Below are 22,934 nucleotides of genomic sequence, written 5' to 3' on the forward strand. Positions count from 1 at the left end.
TTAAAGCTTCAACCATATTAAAAACCCCACAAAATGCTAAGATGAAAATGATAACCCCCTACTTTTATTAAAAACAGAATAGAAAAACCCATCTGTATACATAGAAATAATGAAAAAAACAACCCAATACCAAAATGGTGACCTATCTAAATACCCAACTATCTAAAATGGTGTTAAAAGAAGCATCTGTTTAAAAAGCAACCACAGCACAAAACCCCAATGGTCTAAATAATGTGAACCTTCAAAAAAAAAAAATATTAGCTATATTAAACCCAACCATCTAAAAACCTGACTACATTATAAACAATTAGCAAAAAGACCTTTTTTTTTTAAGTATTAAACCCAGCAGTATCCATACCAACCACATTAAACACCAAAGTACAGATATAAATATGTAAAAATACAAAGCATATTAAAAAATCAGCTGTAGAAAAAGCAACTGTATCAAAATTAACTGCAATAAACCCAACTGCATTAAAATCCCACACCACTGAAGATCAACCACGTAAAAGCCATCTATAAAACCCTCTTAATGTAATGGAACCTGGGGTTTTAAAAATGCAGTTATATAAAACACAACCAGGAAAAAAAACACCATTGTAAAAAGACCTATTATATAAAATCCCAATCCTATAAAAACAAATGGTATGAAAATCCAACATCATAAAAACTAACTGGATTACAAAGCTAAGGCATAATCCACCAACCATGTAAAAGAACCTAACCATACCAAACAGCAACCATATTAAAACTGTATGAAGAACAATCATGTAAAAAAATGTATGAAAGCCTTACCATATTAAAAACTGACTGTCAAAAAGCCCAAAGGTGTAACAGAACAACTGTTACTGAAGCAACCCATATTAAAACTAACCACACCAAAAAAACTACCCAATAAAAAAGGCCTTGCAAACTGATATAAAAACAGCCATGTGAAAATCATCTGCGTAAAACTCCCAACTGTATAAAAACCAATCACATAAAAAAATGAGATTAAAAAGGACTGGTTTAGGACCAACCATCTAATAACTAACCCTATTTTAACCAATCATGTGAAAGCCAGTAGTGTGAGGAAAAAAACCCGAAATTGTCCAAACCCCAACCATAGAAAATGCCAACAGTATAAAAATGAACTGTATTACAAAGCCAAGACATAAACTCCCACCCATACTAAACAACTAAATTATAATAAACCACCTGTACAGAAATCAACTATACCAAACCCCAACTGTATTACAACTAGCATTGCAATAAGCTTGTAAACCACAACCTTCTTGAAACCAAATGTGCAAAAACCAGCTGTATGGAAAGAAAAGATCTTAAAACCAGCTCTATAGAAGCTAACAACAACGATATATAACCACAACCTAGCCATAAGAAACCCCAGCTGCATGAAAAAGCAGCTGTATGAAAAATTAGAAGTATAAAACCTAACTGTATGACAAAATTAAGGCATAAATAACCAATTTGCTAGCAAATCAAGTACAATAAAACAACTGTAAAGAAAAAAAAGCCAGCAGTATTAAAAGCCAATCTGACACACACACAAAAAGCCCCAATCTTATAAGCAATCAACCACATCAAAATAAACCACATCACAACTTGCCACTTCAGTATGAAAACTGTTTTAGAGACTCAAGGTACGAAAGCTTGGCTATATTAAAGAGAGAAGATACAGTAACAAAATGTTTAAAAACCCAACTATATTAATAACCACACCCAAAGACCAACTGTAATAAAATCCAGGGTTTTCAGGTCAGAAATTTAAGGTGTGTTAATTTGACATTCAGCTTGTGGGTTTCAGTATGCTTTTAAAAATCCATCCACAGCCCACTGGATTCTCTAAATTCAATCCTGTCAAGCCTTCTTCTGTTGTTAGATTATTGTTTAATCAATGACAATCTCATCTACTCTGTGCAAAAGAAATGCAAAAGCCTGTGTAGAAAATCAGCTGTATACATCAATTAATGTATAACCTAGACTTTGTTTGGTAATGGGACTTGGCAAGGTCAAATATTTGTTTACAGTATTAATATGAGAGTATATTTGTGATAGACTGTCAAAACAGAAGTGGAGCTGTGGTGGTTGTGAGGGTTTGTGGCTTACTGCTATGTTGGCTTAGCACTTCTTTAACCCTTAGAAATCAACTGTGAATTGTCACAGACAGCGGTGAGGTCTGGTATGATTGTGGAGACCTCATTAATAAGTGGATTTCCAACAATTTTTAAATGGCTTACAAATGATGAGCTGTATCTTTATTGTCAGGCTGTGATCTGGTTTTGAGTCCTGGTAGAGGTGAAACTGTGACAGTTATTTTACTGCTGAAATAGTGATCCAGCTTATCTATGTGATTGGAACAGAATCTGAATGTAATCCTGCTATTGAAGTGCTACTCAGTAGCTGAACTAGAACATGACCTTAATCTATAGAAATATTCTGACAAATTTAAAATAAGATTCTCGTGTACATATTTAAAAATTGTGGACGCTGTACAGGTTTGAGATGGATGCTATTTTCTGACTCAGGCATGCCCAATAGAAGTGGTCAGTTGTTAGCAGGGTTATGAAAGCAATTTTGTCAGATTGTCTCCTGCTTCCTCATTGACCAGAAAGTAGGAATAATTTTCTATGGAGTCATAGAATCAGTCAGGGTTGGAAGGAACCACAAGGATCATCTAGTTCCAACCCCCCTGCCATAGGCAGGGACACCTCACACTAGATCAGGCTGTCCAGAGCCTTGTTCAGCCTGGCCTTAAACACCTCCAGGGATGGGGCCTCCACCACCTCCCTAGGCAACCCATTCCAGGGTCTCACCACCCTCATGATGAGGAACTTCTTCCTAACATCCAGTCTGAATCTGTGCTTTCCTAGCTTTGTTCCATTCCCCCTGACATCCTAAAAAGTCTTTTCCTAGCTTTCTTGTAGGCCCCCTTCAGATACTGAAAGGCCACAAGAAGGTCACCTCAGAGCCTATTCCTCTCCAGACTGAACAGCCCCAAATCCCTCAGTCTCTCCTCGTAGGAGAGGTGCTTCAGCCCTCTGATCATCCTTGCGGCCCTTCTCTGGACATGTTCCAGCCCATCCATATCCCTCATGTGATAGGGGCTCCAGAACTGGATGCAGTACTCCAGATGGGGTCTCGCCAGTGCAGAGTGTAGAGGAGGAGGAGGATCACTTCCCTCACCATGCTGATCGGTGAGAGACTCCACTTGTCTTTGGCCTCCACTGGGACACAGAACCATTGACAGCCACTCTTTGGGTGCAGCCATCAAGCCAATTCTTTATCCATCTAGTGTTCATCCATCAAACCCATGTTTCACCAGTTTGGAGATCAGGTTGTCACGCGGAACAGCGTCACAGGCCTTGCTCAGGCCCAGGTAAGTGATATCAGTTGCTCGCCCCTCATGGATTCGTGGAGTTGTGAGTCAGACCAGAATCCCTTCTTGAACTGTACTGTGAGTGTTTTTAGGGCATTTGGTTGATTGCAAAGTACGGCTAGAGGTATATCCTTACTAGGCTAGAGTTAATGTTTACAAACATGTTTTTAAAGTCCAGAGAAATTGCTCTTGTTCAGCCCCATGTTACTCCTAGCTGCAGCTGCGGAAACGCAGCAAGGGTGTGAGGCGGAGGTGAAGGCAGTGTGAGGGCTGGGCCCATCTGTGCCTGAGTCTTAGCTTTAAAGAAAAACTGTCTTGACTATCAGTTGAAATGGAGGTGGAAGTTGAGCAAAAAGAAATGATCTGTAACTTGAACAAATATTATACAAGGCAGTGAACAAGTATTATACAAGGCAGCGATCACAGTGTCATGTAGAAACCTGATAGTAGTTTCATAAAGTAACTTCTCAGCAGAGCCATACTTTACAAGAGAAGTTATTTTTTAAGACATGAGCAGGACACATGTCATTTCAGCTGATCTAATGTACTGTAACATTTAATTTAACTTTTAAAACTCATGTAGTGTCAATGCAATGGACCTGGTCATTGACCTTTCACATTAATGTGCTTGCAAGAGAGAAGTAAAGGTGTCTCCTCCAGCAAATACTGAATGTGTGGGGAATGAATTTTGTAGTGACCTGCCATGCAAAGCAATAATGTCAAATATATAATTTTCTTTAGTACACTGTGACAGTAATTTAGGAGCTAGTAGAAGATATCACAAATAAACCACCGTCATCTATCCCTGCGTTAGTAGCCCTGCTTCAGGAGTACTGACATAATGGGAATGGTCTGATTCTTGTGGGGTTTGTGTGTTGGGGAATAGGCAAAGGTACAGACACATTTTATGTTACATCATGTCATGTCATTTTCTTTAAAATAGTCATGTTTATTTCATTGCTGCATAATTACAGTCAGTGAGAGAAAAGTCTGATTTTTCCTTCCAGTCTATGGAAGTCACTAGTCCCAGGCAGACTGTGTGCTAATTACATTAAATATATAAAATGTCTCCTTGGGAAGAAGAGTCACTTTGTCAAAACAATGGCTTGTGATCTATTCTCCCTCTATCATTTCTGTACTGTTTTCTCAGTTTGCTAATCACACGAGGTTCAATTAGTCTTCACACTATTAATGCTTGATTTGTTCATAGAATTCTCTCGCTTTTCTAATGTGGCATGTATTTGAGGGCAGGGGGAGATCTGAGCAGTTCTGTAATGGGTTGGCCTGGAGAGGTTACAGTGGTTTTTTTCGATCAATGGAGATATTCAGAACCCAAATAAACATTGCCCTGGGGTGGTGCTGTGCCTGCTTGGGCAGGTGGTGTGGGAGATCTCCAGAGGTCACTGTCAGCCTCCACCATCCTGTGATTCTGGTTTTAAATCATGTTTTTGTCAGCTCGGGTTCCTTTCTGAGCCTCATGACCTTTAATCAAATGTAATTTCCAGCTGTAGTTGTAAGACCTTGCTGACACTTTTTTTATGTTTGGGTTTTTTTTCCAATAAAAGTTGTCTTTTCCTCAGAAGTTAGATTTTAGTTCTGAGGAAAAACTTCTGTGATCCTTCTCTATATGGGAAAAGATATCTACAGATATTGTTTCATAACAGATTCAGTTACTCTGAATGTATTGAGTGATTGGCCTTTGGAATGGTCTGCCCTTGGAGGTGGTGGAGTCACCATCCCTGGAAGTGTTTAAAAAGAGGCTGGATGAAGCACTTAGTGCCATGTTTTAGTTAATTAGAAGCTGTTAGGTGATGGGTTAGACACTATAATCTTGAAGGTCTTTCCCAACCCGATTAATTCTGTATTTCTGTGATTCTGTGTTGGAGGTTTGAACACAGTCCAGGTTTAGGAGGGTTCCTACCTGTGTGGTAGCAGTTTCCTTTTTTCCCGTGTAAAGTTCTCCCCACCCTCCTCCAGCATTAGAAGTTTGGAGCAATCTCAAATTTTGCAGCCAGTTGCATATATTCAGGTAAACCTTCACTCATTTCCTAAGCTGTGGTGTCTCAATACACCTTGCTGTTCAAGCAGATTGCTTTGCATGCACGTGCCCATCTTCTTGCATTTCTATTTCACTCAAGATATTCAGTGATGTTTTCTCCATGTTAAGAACCATTCATCCATAGTTCTTTTCCGAATTAAGTCTTCCTTCTAAAAGCTTTTTTGTGCATTGAAAAGGAGCAGAGATCTGCTTAAGAGTTAAAACTTTGTCATTACCAAAGGAAAATAAAGGCATTGAGCAGTTGAATCACATTTTGCTGAAGAATAGGTTTCTGTTCAGAACGATGCCTATTTCTTGCTGTTTTGCACCTGACTAAAGTGTAGATGTATTCCTGATGTACCATAATAAGAAAGAATTTATTTTCTTTTTTTCTCATAATGTCATAGGCCTAATAAATCTTATCTGCTACCCTCAAAAAGGCGGTAATTGAGACAGATAGAGCTGACACATTAGTTCTTCACCTGGAGATGCTAGTGGAGCAAATCAGAAGGAAAGCTGTGGAGCATGTAGAAGAACTTAGTCAAGTTTTGAAAAGGGCTGTCAACAAATCCACACCAAAAGAAATATTTTTCCTGTGCAAGAATTATGATGACTTTAATCTCCATGTGGCTAATGGTTTGATTTGTAGTTGGCAGTCATTGTAATGCAGAGTATGAAATTTTGCTGGAGTAAAAGCAGCATTATGCTTAAATATGGTATTCTGAATGAGTTCAGGGCTCTTGGATAAATTCACTTGGTGCTTCAATGTAGTTCTGCTTTGTAGAAAGCATGTTTTATCAAGATGTGAGAAATATTTGCTTCAAGAGAAATTACTCCAGAATCAAACAAAACCTTGATTTACCATGATGCAATTTGTCAGGGACTTAGTGATAAGGGCAGCAGCTGCAAGAAGGCAGGAGATGAGCTTTCAGGGAGTACTATTTGAGTTTGTAAGATGGTGTTAGGGGAATAGCTTTATGCACTAAAGCTGCAAGATGTAACAAACGGGTAGTTCTTTGCCTAGGTAATGCTGATAATGAAGTGCTGTAGAATGTATTTAAAAGTTTATTCAATACAGACTGACCAAATTAATCTAGAACATAGTTCCTGTCTGGATTATTAAAAAAAAACAAAAACCCAAAGATCTTAAATCTGACTGAATTAAGGAAAGAGGGTAGCTTTCAAATTAGACATATGCTGAAGGGCTACTCTGATCCTTTACAAAAAAAGAAAAAAAAGAGATCCTCTTCAAAATGAGGACTTTAACTGTCCATACAACAGCAGTCTTTACAAAATTGCATTGACAAATAATTAAAATTGTAAGTGCAATCTGTCATCTCCTGACTGGCATTTAGTGGAAAAGGCAGGCACATTTATTTCAGCTCTCACTTGGGTAAATTTGATAACTGAATCAGAGAATCAGAAGAAATGTGTATCTCCAGTGACGCGTTCACAAAGTCTGTTTCAGAGTGAAATGAGCCTTTTTGAAAGCCTGAATGTCATTTTTCTGGATATAAATATTCACTGAAATATGTGAAGATATTAAAAAAGAGGGAGATAATAATACTCAAAAATAAGTTCATTGCAGTGGATATGGAGCTGTCGTGTGTGGCTACCAATTCAGTGCCAGCCTGAGTCAGTGTTGACAAGGGTTTTTCAGAATATTGATGCCTCTTTGATGCACTTGGTAAATCAATGAATTAATCTAGCTTCTGTGGGCAAACAGTCATCACAAAAATTGTTGATAATAGCCATCACAGAAAATATTGACTATAAGAAGTAAATGCTAGTTATATGGCAATTTCACTACAGAGAAAAAAAAAACAAAGAGAGAAAGAATAGAAATGGAGGCTGAAATGTTCTTCCAGATGAAAAGAGGTTTGTTACAGGTTATACTTCAGGTATGCTGAAAGCAGTCTCAGGATAAATAGATTGCAGAGTTGTTCTCATGGGCGGTAAATTTGCTCTAAAAACCACATGAGATGTGTTACATGAGAGGAAGTGGGACAGTTACACAGCAAACAGTACCACATGACATAAGCTAAGGAAGGATCAAGTTGATAACTTTTCTCTGAGGACCTATCCATTGGAGGAGGCAGAAATCTCATATAAAACAGCTCTGGCCTGAATCTTCCTTTGGGAATAATATGAAAATAAGTTAGTCATAGGGGGATAAGCAGTCCTGGGAGCTATTTGAATACAGCAAAGAAGTAAGAAACTAAGTTGAATAGAAACTTAGAGTGTTTGAACTGTTTTCTGACTTGTGAAAGAGACTAAATCAATAAGTGACATCACCTTTATATTGGAGTGAGTTATAAAGTGTTTTATTGTTCTCTAAATAGTATCTTGTTTGTCTATTGAGAATTATGGGAAACGTTCTTTCTTCCCTCTTTTTAGTAATCCAGTAGTCCATGTAATGATATTGTACTTTGAAGGTGGGAATAGTGAGGGGGTGCTTCATAGTTGTCAGAACTTTCTTAAGTTCCAATAGTTGTTAGAGAGTCTTTTGTAGATGATGCTGTCCCCAGAGTATTCTGCCAATGCAACGAAGAGCTCTACTGAATATGGCAAGAACTAAAAGTTTTATACATAACTCCAAGAGAGCATTTTAGAGAGAAGTACTTGTCACACCTGAAAAAATAAGGGTAGTTTGCTCTCCTGTTGGGCGTTGGCCAGCAGACCTTGCAGCAGTGCTGCTGAGCATCGCCAGTGCTTTATCTCTGCCTCTGAGGCACTGTTAATCAAGATTAACTTTTTCTGGTTCAATCTGTGCCAAGGCTTCTAGCTCAAAGATGTTGGAGTAGCTTTTAAATCCCACTTAGGTCTTTTGGGAATCCCCTAATTGCACACATGGTCCTTCTTAAAAAATGACATTTATTTGCAGGGCATAAAGTTTTCTTCTGAATGCTCACAAACCATATGTTGCAAAACAAGTGTTAGGAAATGTTGTAGAAGTCCTTGCCTCCCTGTGGGAATATGCCTAAAACTAGACCATCTAAAAGTGTATTTCTTCACTTTCCCTTAACTGCACTAAGCCCACAATTTGCAAAGGCACCTAGAAGATAATTGCCTACTAACTGTTAGGACCTGGTGGTCTTGACTGGAATTTTACACTGTGAATGTCTTTTTATGGAGTGTATAACTTGTCATAGTTTCTTGAAAGAGTGACAACTCTTGAGAACAGAGGAAGAAGAAAGTTAATTTAGGCACAGTTCTCGATATTGCTCATTATAATAATACTGTCTGTGCAGTTTTATGCCCATTGTTTTGAATGTTTCTAAAATCCTTCTCATCTGAGCACAACTATAGAATAGAAGGAAGATTTTCCAAAACACTGAAGAGGCTCAATTTTTGTCTAGCACTACAGCTACTGCCTCAATAAATAACACTAATAATTGGTCTATTAAAATTCCCTGTAATATTCTAACTTAATTTTGGTTCTGAATTGCCAAGGGTGGTCCGGGAAAAAGACTATTTCATTTATATTGAAAGAGTATCATTTGCATTTTCAGCTGTAATATAAAATTAATTTAATTTCACTTCATTTCTTCACATAATTTTCTTTGACATATAAACTCACTTTTAATTACAAAAGAAAAATAGTGAAAACACACATGGCAGTTAATCTTGTACCGTTATATGGCTGTTTGTCAAAATTGTCATTAACTTAATCAATATTTGATGATGTAAAATGATTTTTCTTTAGCTGGTTGGTTTTTCAGCCTTGTGATTTTACAGAAATATCTGTAGTATGTTTGCAAGAATGATTTCTTGGCACAGAAAGTTCATTTATTTATCAGATTAGTGAGTAAGCAGAGCCTTTTCCTTGAGGAAGCATGCAAGACGAAGATCAGTACATATCCCTGAGGCAAAAAATAAGGGAAAATGTAAGAAATTAGTTACGGAGATGCTAGCAAAAGATGAAATTGATTTAAAACTATGCAGCTTAGATTTGCTTTCAAGAACCTGGAAACTGAAAAGATCCTACCTCAAACACTATATTTAGAATGGGTTAAGGAGGGTGAAACCATGTCTCTTTTTCAGAGGACCTGGCACTGAATGTGTCATCATCATAAAACTCCTTGCGGTCTTTCCTTGATAAGCCTCAGCACCTGTATCTGAGAGAGATGGCTGTTGCTACCTGACAGGGGTAGCTGCCATTTTTAGGCCTAAATTGCTAGAAAATTAAATCTCAGACTGATTTTGCTGAACTGTTAAATTATAGTGATTGGTTTCCTTTTCATTTGTGTATTGTAGTCTGCCAAAATAACTGAATTCATAAAACTCTTACAGCATCAAGATTCATCTCAAGTGAAGGCAAAAGACATATTAGTGCAAATACTGTGTGTTACACAGGGTGTAGAAGGAAATTTTTCCTACTGAAAGTTAGCCAGGCATTAAAATTTGGCCTCATAATGTCCTTCAGTCTGATTTGCAAAATATTGCTGACTGTCTGGAGTAGGTTCCATGAAAACCAAGTGCAGTTCCAAGTTGATTGTCAGAGTCTGTTCAAGAAGCATCATTTCATAACACTATGTAATGTGTTTCTATAAATTAAGCTTGACATATACCTTGGGAATGCTTCTGAGCATATCCAAGAGAAGACATGACAAATGCAGTCAATACCTTTTCCTTATTTACACTCTGTGGATCCCTAATCCTACTTTCCAAGCAGAGAGAAAGGAGAATTCTGAGTGTTGCTGCTATTACTTACATTACACCTCACAAGGTTTGCCTGAATCAGGATAGGCATTTTATAGTACATGCTATACATACATAGGCTTGCAAGCAGACTGCTCAATCTGTAAGAAAAGTGTCATATTATTATCTACTTTTCATCATTTGTAGTTGAGTGGTTTGGTTATTTTTCTCACAGTATTTAGGAAATCCATGTGAGAGGTAGGGTTTGAGTTCAGTTCTGCTTCAGTGTTAGGAACTTAAAGCCTCAGTGTGGTGCACGTTTACACAATATGGCCTGCAGGTGGATCCATTGAACAAAGTGGAATTCAGTGTAGTCTTAAAAGCCTGTACTTCATAAGGTTCAATATTGCTGCTGATTACACCTCCAAGTTGCCTCTGTGCTTCTGGACTCTCAGTTGTAGGGAAAAATTACAAAAATCAATGAACAAACAACAAGAAAACCCCAAAAAAGAAACCTCATGCAGAATTAGTGTTGCCTTTGAAAAAAGCCATTCTATCAGTTCCAAAACTCATGCACTACACCAGAAAACGTAGTGAACTCTTAGAGAAATGTTCATCTTTGTACTTCTAATGCCAACAATGTTTTGTTTTCTTGGTTTTGTCAATCTTTTTGCCTTTTTTTTTCATTATTTGGCTAAACACACTGATATTTTTTCTTAATGAGCTAGAAATAGAGCGAGACAGATGTACTGACCACGTGAATGCAAAGGAGATGATTTCTCTAATGGAAGCTAATGTACTTGAGAGAAAGAATATTTGAATAATGTGAATAGCAAATGTTTTGGCAGTATTCCTTTTTATAAGCATACCTGTCTGTTCAGAACTTGCTTCACGAGAAGCTACCTTACTAGCTGCAAAATGGTGTTTTATATAAGGACAGCTGGCGTTTTGAGCCACATAGCATATGGTCTTATGCACCAACTAACCCCAACATGTCCAAGCAGGAAAAGCAAATAATTTTGCGGCTTATCCAAATCTCTTTGGAGTTATTTAATCCTAACTGCAGTAAACCTTCAGCACCACTCAAGTGTAGAAATCATGCATGGTTTAGAACACTAAAGAGAGAAAATGTCTTTCAGGTAAGAGATCCAGTGATTTTCAGAATGGAAGCTGTGAACCTTATTACCATTTAACCATCCGTATATGCTTTGGTATCTCTTAGAGTTAGCAAAATCCATATTTACTTTGAAGAAGCAACATATTAATATTAGCAAGAATGATAAAATCTTTTAATATAGCCAGTAAATTGTTCAGGATATAATAGTCCTAACAGAAGGAGTGTTATACTCCGGCGTATAAGAGAGGTGTGCTATTTGCTGCAAGATCTCCAACAGGTCAGAACTTGTCATATACTGAGGATTTTATCACTCATTTTTTTGCTTATTTATGATAACTATTGCCTTTTAAATGAGAATGAGAAATAAACAATTATTATTGCAAAAGGTTGAGATCTTTCAAGCATTACTTATGAATCTGCTAAGTGTATTTTTGTAGAATAAGGGTTGACATTGCTATTTAAAGGATCTGAACAGAATCTGTGGCTATATTTTCTAAGTTGCCATATTGAGCAAAACAAAGAAATTCTGCATTTCTTGTGGCCTAAACAAATGAGTGATCTTTAAAGTACAGGGCATACTGCTGCAGATTAACTAAGGAAAGGACATTAACACCTCACCTGTAGCCTCAGACACAGGAGATGAGCAAAATCCAAGACAGCACTTCAACTGTTCTAGTTTAGTTGTCTTTGTTTTCTGCTAGCTTGCCCAGGAAATAATTTCTCTTTGTATGCTTCCACATGTGCATAAAGTTCCTTTTCAGTTGTAATTTTGCAGTGGTAACGGTGTGTAGTTTGCCCACAGAGCATGTGCTATGCAGACAGCATGCACAATCATGGGTTTCTGGACAGGAGGGAGCCTTGGGGGCTGCACTGCTCCCTGTCCTGGTTGCATCCCCAGAGCATCTCCACAAGCACAGGGAGAGAACAGGGGAACCTCAGCTCAGCACGACTTTCCCCTACTAGTAGCTGAGAAGCATTTTTTAGCTGTTCTTTTTGCTTTCAAAAGAGATAATGTTTCATTTCTTGGTTTGTCTCTGTAGTATATATATGTCCTTTCTTTGCCTGCATTCCCTCTGAAATATATATTTCTGTGTTACGTTGTTGTCATTGTGAGCTGATTTCTGCATTGTATATATGAGCAACATCCTAGAAGGTGTAAGCACATAAACCATTTACAAGTTTAACTGATACACACACATGTTCTAACATAACAGGACAGAAAAGATAGATGAAAACGAATATGGAAAATGGACAAAAGATGTTTTTAATAAAAGGTAGCAGGACACAACAGTGAACATAAAGCTGAAGCAAGAAACAATAAACATCTGCCAAGATTCTTCTTAGATAAGTGGTGGAACACATTATGAAAATATTTTCTTGCTGCATCTTCTAAAGCATACTAGAATCTTACAGTGTTGAAGCAGAGATAATAAGCCTGTTTATACATGGGGCAGTGTAGCCCACACAGGAAAGGATGGTGGAAGAACCATGGAAGAAAAACAGAAACTGTGCAAACTCTCAAGGGATCTCTCCCCCTCAGATGTTTTTGTTTTTTGCTTGAAAAAACAATCTACAACAATTTGAAATTTTGCATTCTCACTCTCTTCCTGTTTACATTTTGTACCCACTTTTCCAATGCATCCAGTTCTTTCTGAGGAGTGTGACCCTCATGGAGTTACTGATCAAAGCTATATCTTTAGTCATTAAAAGCTTATTAAACCTAGAAGTTGTCCCATTGCAAGGAGAATTTGAATCAAAAAGCTGTGGGGGAGGGGGGAGTGGGAGATGTGGGCAGGGTTGGAATAATGTGTAGGGTTGTAAATATCAGCAAAGTCACACAGGAATGACTGTATGACTGATGGAAGTAGAACAGATAACAAAAATCCAGACTTGTTCACAAGTACTGAAGTTATTGCTCATTCAGGTCTGGCAGTAAAATACTGCACCATCTTCTGTCCTACTAAGTGGCTTCAGTGAAGTCTTAACTATCTAAATATATGGTTCACTACCAGATCTTGCTGCTCATCACCTATACTTTTTTTCATAACGTTTTAAATGCTTGGATTCAGCTGCTACTTAAATGCAATTAAAAGCTCTTTCTTTTATAGGTGCTACAAGGACATTTTCTTTTTAATCATTAAAGTATTTTCCTTTCCTATTTTCTGTGCTGCTAAGAGAAGTCAGAATATTTCTGTTTTCTACACTTCCCAAAGAAACCCAATAATTTAGTGCAATTGTGGCACTGGCTGTTTTGTTGTTTGTGCTGTTCTAATAACATTTATTACTTATGTCACTCTTGTAAGGCTTTCATTAGATCAGTTCAGGCTTCTTGGCATGCAAAACTTTCCTCATATTTCTGTCATTCTCATTGTTACTATCATCTATGGAGAGGAAGGGAAAATGGGGTCATATTGCAGAATGTCTTTTGTGTGAAAACAGAGATGCCTGCATATAAATAGGACCCAGCTTCCCTACAGACAAGCTTGGGGTCTAGATAAATAACACTCTTCTTGAAGCATGGTGTGTAAATCTGTCTTTTCTCACCTTTTGCTGCAATACTTCTGGATGGAAACACCTTTTGTCTTTCTAAAGTAGGTCCATTCTCTATATTTCTTTTATGTTCTAGAGTAATTCTCCTGTCATTGCACTCAATAAGCTGTTTCCAGCTCACTTGATTCAAGGCTCATCTCATCCAGATATGTCCTTGCCAACAGCAGAGCATCCGTTTCAACCTCTGGCTTGTGTTCAGCTATGTTTTTCACCCCATGACCCAACAGGTGTGTTCATTCCACATATGGCATAAGAGGAGAATGCTCTTCATTGCATGGGAAATCACTGTGAAGCTTGGGTTTTATTGTCAGCCCGATCTTGACAATATCAGTACTCAGACAAGTTAAATATGGTGCATCTCCCAGACATGCAGAGTGCCTTTGGGGGACAGTTTGCTCACACTTAGAAAATGCCATTGAGACTTCAGGTGATGATTTGACTTAGAGAATTGCAAAGTCTTAGATTTACTGAAAGTTATTGTGTGATCTTAATCCAGCTGAAACCCAACAATCCTAGAAGAGATAACTTTCCTATGTCACTGATTTCCTGGAAAATGTTTCCAACTGTGTTTATAAAAAGAATGACAGGGCAGAAAAAGTTAGGATCTTATTTATAAGATGTATTTATATTTTTAAGTATTATCACTAGTATGTGACTTTAAACATAACTAGAAAAACAAAACTTTTTGATTTAAAAGTATGATGTCAACAGTAGTAAAATCTGTCAAAGGTGTGTCCCCTACTTCTTACTCAAATATATTTTTGAAGTCAAAGAACACCTGACAGAAGCTAACAATAATAGTCAGTTCTAAGTACGTTTGAAAATTCAGGACAAATACACTGGCATATACTGTGGGCTTCAGCACTATAAAAGGCCAATTTCTACCTCAGTCTAGACATAGGAATTTTGTAAACATGAACCTTAGCTGTGTGTTCAGAGGACTGCAGAAGCTCTGCTGCATCTTATACAGGTATCACTGTGTTTATTTATAGACAATGCTTCTCTGCTGTTCTTTTCCTGTTCTTACTCAGGTGGCATCACAGTGTGTTAGGTTAGACATAATAAGAGAATGGGTTATTTAGTGCCCTTCTTTCTTTCTTCTTGTGGAAAATGTGAGATTAAAATAGGTAAAAAATGATCAAGGCTTTCATCTCAATTTCATACCTTTTCTACCTTGCATACTAGTGACAGAATGTGCACGGGCAACTTCTTGCTGCAGTAACCCAGCACAGCGTAAATTCTGAATTAACAAATTCTGGTCAGTCAGACACTATACAAATTCAGTTCTCTTCTAATGAACTGGACTTGGGTGAATTTTAAAGCAGATGACAAAGACCACAGAGATCAAAAATACACATTGAAACAGTGTTTCTTGACAGAGGAAGGCCAGTGGCTCGTCCTTGTCACTGTCAGTATGAGAATGCATCAATTAGAAAATCAGAAAATCATAGAGATAACTCTATTTTGAAAATATGATCTCCAAAAGTTTGCCACTGTACCTCTCATCACAGGATACTGCAAAATCAGGGCCTTCAGTTATTCCAGTAATTTTGTATTTTACTCATTCTTGCACAATAAGCAATTCCAAGCATTGTAGTATGAAGCCTTTTAAAGATGTCTCATTTCTAACGCAATCAAAGACAATCTACCTGCTCCTCTCTGGCCTCTGAGACTTTTATATTCTTTTCCTTCTCAGTAAGAGTTCCATTTTAGAAGGCACTTAATAAAAAATGCAGCCCAAGATGCTAAAAGTGCCATCTTGCTTCAGTGCTGATATTTTTGGAAAGGAGAGATTTGGACTGAGACTACTCTCTATTGTAGGATCACCATTTTCAATCTATTTGCTTGCTATAAAATGACACACTGAAGAATTCATCAAAACTTTGAGATTCTTTGCACATTGCTTAAGAATTGAATCTATCTCAGCAGAAATCTTGCAGCCTATCCTTTTTTCCTCTTTTTTCTTTTTTTTTTTTTTTTTCTTTCTGCTTCCACTGGAAGATGTTAAAAATTCTAGAGATTATTTGCTGAAAACAGGATGGAAATGTTGCGTCTCCAGGAGGTCCTGTAGGGATTTCCTATTTCTCTAATTCTTTTTAATTTCAGAGACAACTGACCTACCATTGTTTTTTGATGTCTGTAAAGTGTCAGAAAATCATTGGTATCAGCTTCTGGTGGCTTATTAGTTTTCTCTTTTCTTTTTTGGCTGGGTTATTTTATCTCTGCCTTGTTTCCATGCTGAACTGAGTTTTTGCCGAAGCTTGACTCACTAGAATGATGCAAGCTCTGTTTTGCTTCAGTGTATTGTACAACACAGGTTGATTGAATGACACAGTTCCTTGAGGAAGCACAAACACTGTTTCAACCTCATTTAAGGATAATCCTTTACTTTTCACATTTGTTTTCAGAAACTAGATTTCTGTGAAATGAAACCTGTTTTTCAATGCCTTTGTAACCCAGGCATTCAATCTTTCAGTCACAATCTCTGATGCCTAATAAAATTAAATCTCCCATTTAATCTTTTCACTGTATCAAGTGCTCCTAATGTCTACTTACAGTGCAGATCCTTTTGTGCTTAGGAAGGGATGTTCTTGAGTTTCAGCCTTTGAAAAGAGAATTCTGGCATTTCTTCTCTTTTGCCTGGCTACCTGTTTCAATAAATAATGAGAAAATACTTATTTTGCTATATCGAATTCAATTGAAAGGAGCTAACAGGATCATGAGAGGGAAGTTAGCAGAGACATGCAGAGGCAACATAATGACATAAGCCTTGTTGGATTAGAAAAGTAGGTAAGAAATACTTTTCAGAGGGAGGAAAATTGGTAATGCCTGATCTCTCAGCCATCAACAGAGAATTTATCCCTGCAATACTATTAATACCAGCCAAAGGGGAAAAGAGAAGAATTATGTTAAAGTAGTGAGTTGAGAAGTAGCAGCAAATCTTTAAAACTATGATTGTGCTTATTGAAGTTCTTTGAAGCTGTATCTATTGTGTGGGTGGACTCAGTCTCTAGAGAAGTTGGTGAGTAGGAATCTTGGGAGATCAAGTGTTTAGGAGTCTTACTGTGTAATGATTTTTACAGATGAATACTTCTGAAAGTGCTTTGTAAGAAAAAGGAATTGCTTTAAAGAAAGGAAAGTATAAGAACTATATATAAATGTTTGTGCATAGAAAGAGAAATGGGTACACCTGGAGTGTTTGGGGACTTAGTTTTGCTTCTAGAAAGGTCTGGATGCTGGTTTAAATATTTAACAAGCTTTGGGACACCTCAGAAAAGTAATCTTCTCTTTCCATTGTGTGGCAAATAGAAAAAGGAGAGGAAAAAGGCAAAGGAATGAAGTACAGGAGTTTGGTTCTAAAATGTTAGACTTATCTTGTATGTTAGTCTTATCTTGCGTCTTCCTTTCAGGTAGTTTCCCTAGGGGGAATAAATATTGTTATTTGTATTTTAAAAGCAGAAAAACTGAGTTACAAAGTGAAATAGCAGCAAGATTGAGTATAAAAGAAAGCTCTTGTTTGTCAAATATCCTCTCCATTAGCTGTCACAATCCACACAGTGTCTGACTACCATATGCTATTAAATGTAAGAAAACAAATTATAATTGCTAGTAAAATGTCACCATAATTTGAAGACTTTTAGAAACACCTTTATTCTCCACATCCCACTCGCTCAGTCCTAAATGTCCTATGTGAAAATACTATCATTCTTCTTTGGAGTAGCTGCTTATTGTACGCATCAAGTTTCCTTTCTGTCCTCAGGACTTCTTCCCTCAGATAGTCTTTCCCTTTACCAAGAATTCAGATCTCTTGGTAAAACAATAATGAGAGATGTTTTAGAGCAAGCATTGACTATATGCTCCCTCATTCCTCAGTCTATTTTCTCATTGCCACAGTCTCAAATGTATGCTACTAAAATCATATTTACCATTTTCTTGCACTAGTAATATCAAGAGTCAGAAGTAGCCTGTAAGACCATTAAAAATGCTCAAGCAATTGATTAGTCATGATGTCCTAAGGAACAGGAAAAAGACAAATTATTAGAGCAAGATTATTAGAAAGTTATGGACTTTTCAGAGGGAACAAGAACAGACCAGTTGTGATATCAGCATGAAAGCAGGAGATGGCCTGCTTTTCCGTGGCATCACCTCTGTGAACCAGTAGTCCCAACTACAGAGCATTTTCTGGTCATTCTGTTCAAAGATAGCTGAATGACTGTATTTTTCACAAAATCCCTCCAAGGATCTCTGGCAGAGATGTAACCTTTCCTAGCCAGAACCTCCACTGGTAGCTGTCCTTTTCTCCAATAGTTCTAGCTAAGAACACTTGGAATGTCTGTTAAACACTGCTGCAGCCAAGTGAAATAACTCTTCCCATTTGGCCAGCGGGCATGTTTTAGTTGTATTTCCAGTAGCCTGTTGTGTTGCTGTCTGGTGACATATTGCAGGGGTCAGCATGAGGAAAAACAGACATAAATCTTTCCCATTTACCATTAAGCATGTACTTGATTTTTAGCAATCTCTTCTGAAGAAACCCATTGCACTTGGCTGGTTGGTTTATTCACTGCCTGTTATGAATGGGAACAGTCACAGCATCACTCATGCTTTGAAATTGCTTGGGACTATTCATTGTTTTATGTTACAAGGTTTACAGAGTTATATGTAATCATAATACTAGATGCTGCAGGGTGACAATTTGCATCTAGAATCTTGCTCTGTGGGAGCAGAAGGAATTTTTTGTGTTTAGTTTCTAATGTTAAAGGAAGGTGGCAGCTTCTCTATCAGAGCTCCTGTCTCACATGGTAGTTAGTGCTATGGTCCTTTTTCAAGGAGCTCTAAACCAGACCCATTTGCATTGCTTCATTCAAAGTTGTTTTTTTTTTTTTTTTTCTCCATTTATTTGAGTATCCTTTCTCTATAGTTATTTTAACATTTTGACAATATGTATTTCCTTTTAAACTTCAAAGTTCCCATAGGGAGTGAGTTGGCTTTTATTTTCAGCCTATTAAAAAATCCTTGGTGTAAAAGCAAATAACATAAAGTAACATGAAACAATAATAAGGCCCTGTAATAACTCAGAATCAAGTGTCACTGTCCCAGAAATAGTGCACCTGAAATGGTGTTTGTGGTACTGAAAAGGGCTCCTGATGCCTGTGAGAGTCCGTCCTAGGACAAATGTCCCTTCTGCCAGTTCTGGAATGAAAAGTCTCTGTTGTGTGTAGCATCTCTGGACCAAATATGACAATGTGAGATTCTTTAGTTACAAGGTGAAATCATGTATCTGTATATAGGGTTATTAGCAGCTAAAAATAAATGTACCAAGGATATGATTCACCCTTCATTGACAGCTTCTACTGAGAGTGTTCAATGAAGAATGTCTTAAACAGAAAGATTTGTTTATATGAAATAGAATATAGTGATGATAATAAAGTGATAACTACTGGAATCTTGCTGGACTCATATTAAGAAAAAAAGCAGGATGTGAGGTAAATATAAGATTTTCAAACAAAAGAAAGAGCTACTGCTGCTGAGGAATCTTACCCTAAAATCAGGCACAGCTTTAAAAATGCAGAGGAAACAAAGAGTCTCAAAACCAGATGTATGAATTCTGAGAGGTGCTGCCTTTACAGTGTGATGATAAAATAATATGAATATGCAGGGAAGGTATATGTGCTATGGTGATTTCTATTTGGCAAATGATCTTACCCTCTCACCTTAGAATTTTCTATTTTTATGTTTATCAACCTCCTTGAAATTCTCTTAAAAGCTGTATTACATCAGCTTTTACTTTAGGTCAATTATCATATGTTAATTTGTAATGAAGTCATGTACTCTTGAACAATTCTGAGATTTCTATAAGGATGTTAGGACAGAGTCCAGCAGCTCAGCTACAAGGCAAACCTTCACCTCCATGTGGCTTAATACCTCTCTATCCATCCCATTAGCTCTCAGTCCCTACCACAGTCATTGCTCTGATGGACTGTATGCCATTATAGGAATTAATTACAGCCAGTGGGTCAGTGTAGTGTACTGAGTGTGAACAGTTATTAACAGCTGAAAGATAAACACTTGATAAGGATTCCGCATTACTGAGACTGGCGAATGCCTACGTGATTTACATAGAGATATGACAATGTCCTACTTTTAGACCTGTGTGCTGTATGGAAGTAGAAAAGAAAAGAACTCAGCTCTTTTCCTTTTGCTGTTGGTTTGAGTATTTGTGACTGTTGTGTGTCTTACCTTTGAAACTATGGTGTGCTAGGTCACTGGAGAGAATATGTATCTAGTCTTAAATCTTTCATTGTAGAAAATTAAGGAGTTTACTGATAATTTCAAATCAGTGCAGTCACAAATTGGATTTCCTTCTCATATAGGAATGGAGTATAGTTCTAGCTGTTGGGGAAGGGTAATGCAATATAACCCTAACACTGAAGTATATTTTCAAAGAATATAAAGCTAAATTACAAGCTCCCTCACAGTGTATGGGAATGATAATATGTGACAGACAGCATCAAGCATAACACTGAAATTGCAAGACAATGATGTTAGGAACCCAAAGAAATGTCAATAGCAAACCATTCATTAATGATTCTTGTTAGCTGTAATCAGTGTGTCATTTGATTCACCCACTACTTTTGTAAATCCTCCACTTAACTGTTGGAGGATTTACACTGACAAATAACTCTAGACTAATGTCATAGATTTATCTCTTCATAGAGTTAATTATTTAGACAGCAAGATAATCAAATTTAGTTGGATTCTTGCTTTAGGGTAACTGAAGACCTTGAGGTTTAGCAGCAGAACTTGTGAGATGGAGAGCTAGTGTGACAAAGTGTTGTGTCAAAAGGAGAACCCAAGGATAAGCTACTGCAGCTCTTCAGGAACCAGTGATGGAACTATCTTGTAATGTTTCCATTTGTAATTGGAAATGTTAGAGATGACTATAAAATATCTGGTCCTCATATTCATATGTTGTTTGTCATGGAAAACTTTATGAACTGGAATATACAATGAGTATTTATCTATGAAAGGAAAAATTGTGTTGTTAGGAATCAAAGCAAAAATATAAAAATCTCTTTAAAAATGTCCCTGGTTTCAGAGTGGGTTCACATTCTTCTTCTCTGTGCCATGTATTTTGATGCAAATGCAAATTTACTTATCAGTTTTCTGGTTTTACTTTACATAGACAAGGGAGTAATTTTGCATTTAGTTCAGAATTCGATATCAACCAGAGAAAAAGAGGAGACAAAGAATGAGAGGGAAAATAAGTGAAAAGAATAGGTAAGTTAAACAGTAGTAACTGAAATAGGAAATACAACTGCAATGCATGCATAATCAGATGGTATATAGTAATCAGTGAAGATTTTCTTTTCTGCATTTCAAATCCCTTGGTGATACTGTTTTATAATTTGGGCTTTATTCTGGTTCCACACCAGTGTTTATACAGATAAAATAATTACATGTTCATGTCTGAAGTAAATCAATGATGAAGGCAGTTAATCTCCTACTTAATTTCTGATTTCTTGAATTTTCTTGCATGAGACACTTACTTTTCTATTTCCTCTTTTCCCTCTTCAGTCTTCTCTAATTTATACCACCTGGGGCAGATGCATCTGTCACTGTTCAGACATCTACAATTCTGCTGTATTTCCCATGCTCAAGGTCTGAGGCTGTGTGTTCGGTTTTAATGTGCAACTTAACCAAGGATTTTAGAATACAAAGTCTGTATCCTATGCAGCATCCTGTGTAATAGGATGTATAGCCCATTGAGCTGAGAACTGAGAAGCAAATTGATAGTTATTCCTCTATCTTCACCTCACATATTTTAGCTAATCTTATCAGACTTCAGTTCAATTTCCAGCAATAATGCTTTCTGTATGTGTTTGTACTTACTAATGCTGTTTTTTACATCAAAATCCCAGCCTGCTATATCTTGATGTATCTCTGAAGGTTATTTATATTCATCTGCTGCACCATGTTGGGTCTGACTAGGTTGACTTGATTTCCTTCTGGTATATGATTTGAAGTTTAGAAGCCTTATATTCATTAGCAAGCTTTGCAAGTTGTTTCAGTGCTGTGCAGCTCTTACTTGAGAGCAGCACATATAGAGGTAGACTAGAATTAAAGGTTAAAGTATAGGCATTATGTGATTTTAACCATACAATGAATTCAGGTTATCTGCTTTTAATATTGGAAATCAATGTTTAGCATTTACTTTTGAAAAGGATTAATGTACTTTCCTGGAGAAAGATCTGGAGACTTCTTACGTGCTCTGAAAATTTAATAGTGCTTACTTTTAAGGTTGGCTTCCAGATATTGCATCATTAATCTTTAAGCTATCAAAAAACTCTATTTGTATTTTATAACTTTTTGAATGTCTAGCTGATGTCACCCAAAAGCCTTGGGCTTAAATAAAAGTGTGCACACCGGAATGCTCAGGGGCAGCTGTGGCTTCTTTGCCCATTGAACATTTGTCAAGGAAATCAAAGTTATAGTAATCCTGTTATGGGGCTAAATAAGCATTTCTGAGGGCCAGCAGTCTGGCTATGCTTTAAACAATTCATTAGTTTGGTTTTTTTTGAGCATCTTGCATCTCATGCATGAAAATGAATTTGTACAGCTAGATAAAGAGGTGGCAGCAAAGGTCACCCAGGTCATTGAGATATGTTTTTGAAAGCAGCTTTAAACTATAAAAAAAGATGATGAAGAGGAATCACTTTCAGGGGTGGGGTGAGTGGGTAATAAAAAGAGTTATTTAGAAAAAGCTAACTTCATCCCTGAAAGCAACGTCACCTCTAGAGATTGTGTTGCACTCTTCTGCAGACATTGCTCCTTTCCTAAATTGGGTAGTGGCTCTGGTTTTTGCACTTTCTCTTAGCTTTAGTCTTTTGTAGTTGCATTCACCTAGGTCTGAGAGAGTGGGATACACGCTGCACTTTAATATCACTTATATTTGCCTTTCATCAAATACACTATTTGATGTCTACCAGTAGCATCTTCCACAATAATAGGTGACCAGCCCTGGGAGATTATTAAAAATACCATAGTCTTGCCAACACCTACATGAATTCACCACTCTATCTGTACTGTACTGGAAAGTGGTCTCAGCAGAATTCAAGCTCTCTACTGGCAAAAAGTTCTCTTGATAAGAAAAATGACAATTACTCTTCACACTGATTAAGTTAAATTAGCAAAAAAGGACTTCTGCTTCAGAA

The 22,934-nt window shown here is 37.1% G+C and overlaps 1 long non-coding RNA gene across 2 annotated transcripts in view; it reads left to right on the plus strand.

Annotated features, from left to right (window-relative positions):
* The window catches only part of LOC135185202 (uncharacterized), a 201,412-nt gene extending 179,261 nt beyond the window's left edge, over positions 1-22,151 (plus strand). For both annotated transcript variants that reach the window (XR_010306394.1, XR_010306395.1), the window contains one exon: positions 21,298-22,151. This is a non-coding gene — a long non-coding RNA (uncharacterized LOC135185202). The remainder of the gene's footprint in view (positions 1-21,297) is intronic.
* Positions 22,152-22,934: the final 783 nt, after the last annotated feature.

This window comes from Pogoniulus pusillus, chromosome 22 (genome assembly GCF_015220805.1).
Source record: "Pogoniulus pusillus isolate bPogPus1 chromosome 22, bPogPus1.pri, whole genome shotgun sequence".
In the NCBI taxonomy this organism is placed as follows: domain Eukaryota; kingdom Metazoa; phylum Chordata; class Aves; order Piciformes; family Lybiidae; genus Pogoniulus; species Pogoniulus pusillus.